Source organism: Cryptomeria japonica, chromosome 11 (assembly GCF_030272615.1).
Source record: "Cryptomeria japonica chromosome 11, Sugi_1.0, whole genome shotgun sequence".
Lineage (NCBI taxonomy): Eukaryota > Viridiplantae > Streptophyta > Pinopsida > Cupressales > Cupressaceae > Cryptomeria > Cryptomeria japonica.
This window is the reverse complement of record NC_081415.1, coordinates 591159538-591162190: the sequence shown is the minus strand read 5'-3', so window position 1 is coordinate 591162190 and position 2653 is coordinate 591159538. Positions and strand designations below refer to the sequence as shown.

Sequence of the window (2653 nt, the reverse complement as noted above, 5' to 3'; positions counted from 1 at the left end):
GTTATTTGCATGGTGTGAGTAGAATCAGGGCTCCGATCAAGCATCAAGACACAAAAGCTAAGGTGAGGGCCCAAATGAGGACAAAATTGTAAGGGGGTACAATTTAGGATGCTACAATGGGAAAGAAAAATAAGGTAGCAAATTCACTAAGCAAATGAAGGCACTTGATGAATATTACAACCTTTAGAACCACTTTCAAGGAGGAAGTGTTGAAGGAACAACAATAGGATCCATGGTATGAACAAGTTAACTTTAGAATGTGATCCAACTTACCCAAAGCTGGAAGGGTACTCTCTTGATGAAGATTGATTACTTCTATACAATATTAGAATATATGTTCCTAACTCAAGTAATTTTGAGGGAGTTGGTTTTGAGTGAAGCCCACAACACCCCTTATTCAAGACATTATGGGGTAAACAAATTCTATTCAGACCTCAAGTAGGTATATTCTTGGCAAGGAATGAAGAATGATATAGTACTTCATGTGGCTATGTTTTTGGAATGTCAAAGCGTAAAAGTAAAACATAATCATTTAGCATGATAGTTGTACCCTCATGGAATACCACAATACAAGTGGCACAGACTTTGTACAAGGAATACCCATGACACCTTATTTTCTTGGGTTTCCATAGTTTTGGTCTATATATTCATAATGATACTATGAGTGCTTTAGGATGCCCTAAAGATATGTTTTCAGATATTGCTATACAATTACAACCTATCTTTGCTCAATGGGTACAAAACGCTCATGCTTTAGCACCTAGTTTGACAGCTCCTGATGCAACAACAAGCACCAGCTTAACCTGGGGAGGTGGCGATTTGGTAGCACTAGGTGCCAAAGTGGCTTTGTTACCTATTCCATTAGGAACTGCGGATTTTTTAGTACACCATATTCATGCATTTACTATCCATGTGATTGTATTAATATTACTGAAAGGTGTTTTATTTGCTCGCAGTTCTCGTTTAATACTCGATAAAGCGAATCTTGGTTTTCGTTTTCCTTGCGATGGGCCTGGCAGAGGAGGAACATGCCAAGTATCTGCTTGGGATCATGTCTTCCTAGGATTATTCTGGATGTACAATGCAATTTCGGTAGTAATATTTCATTTTAGTTGGAAAATGTAGTTTGATGTTTGGGGTAGTATAAGTGATCAAGGAGTGGTAACTCATATTATAGGAGGAAACTTTGCACAGAGTTCCATTACAATTAACGGGTGGCTTCGTGACTTTCTATGGGCACAAGCTTATCAAGTAATCCAATCTTACGGTTCTTCATTATCTACCTATGGCCTTTTATTCTTAGGTGCTCATTTCGTTTGGGCCTTTAGTTTAATGTTCCTATTTAGTGGCCATGGATATTGGCAAGAACTTATTGAATCTATTGTTTGGGCTCATAATAAATTAAAAGTTGCTCCTGCTATCCAACCAAGAGCCCTGAGTATTGTCCAAGGATGTGTTGTAGGATTAGCTCATTACCTTCTGGGTGGAATCGTCACAACATGGGCGTTCTTCCTAGCAAGAATTATTGCAGTAGGATAATGACTAGGAGGATTTGAAAAGCATTATGGCATCAAGATTTCCAAAGTTTAGCCAAGGCTTGGCCCAGGACCCAACTACTCGTCGTATTTGGTTTGGTATTGCTACTGCACATGACTTTGAGAGTCATGATGATATTACCGAAGAGCGTCTTTATCAAAAGATTTTTGCTTCTCACTTTGGTCAGTTAGCTATAATCTTTTTGTGGACCTCTGGTAATTTGTTCCACATAGCTTAGCAAGGCAATTTCGAAGCATGGGTCCGCGACCCCTTACATGTAAGACCTATTTCTAATGCAATTTGGGATCCTCATTTTGGTCAACCGGCTGTAGAAGCCTTTACCTAAGGAGGTGCCCCTGGTCCGGTCAATATTGCTTATTCCGGTGTTTATCAGTGGTGGTATACAATTGGCTTACACACTAATGAAGATCTTTATACTGGAGCTCTTTTCTTGCTATTTCTTTCTGCTCTCTTTTTAATAGCGGGTTGGTTGCATCTACAACCTCAATGGAAACCAAGTGTTTCATGGTTTAAAAATGCCGAATCTCGTCTCAATCATCATTTGTCAGGGCTTTTCGGAGTCATTTCTTTGGCTTGGACGGGGCATTTAGTTCATGTCGCTATTCTTGAATCAAGAGGAGAACACATAAGATGGGATAATTTTTTAGATGTATTACCGCATCCCGAAGGGTTGGAACCACTTTTTACAGGTATAGAGATTCTGAAACAGACTGAATTGATTTCGGTAAATATATATATTGCATTTGTCGACTTGTTTATCAAAAAAAAGGGCCAAGAAAAAAAGAAAAAAAAAAGGTGACGAACAAGAAATTAAGCAATTAAGAAAGGAAGTGCAAAATATGCTTGTACAAAGTATGCTTGATTCTGTAAACAGAAAACTTGTCATTTCTATAGAAAAAGTGGGGAAACCTTATAGAGAACCCAAAATTCTTGCGGAATATATTGCTCTACAACTAAAGGAGAGAGTTGAAATAAGAAAAATAATGAAAAAAGCTATTGAACTGGCTAAAAAGGCAGATGTAGAAGGTATTAGAATACAAATTAAAGGGCGTCTTAACGGAATTGAGAGAGCTCGAAAAGAATCGGCTATGCAAGG

At 38.3% G+C, this 2653-nt stretch overlaps 1 pseudogene; it reads left to right on the top strand.

Annotated features, from left to right (window-relative positions):
• The first annotated feature begins 618 nt into the window (after positions 1-618).
• Positions 619-1539, top strand: LOC131860355 (photosystem I P700 chlorophyll a apoprotein A1-like; annotated as a pseudogene).
• The last annotated feature ends 1114 nt before the right edge of the window (positions 1540-2653 follow it).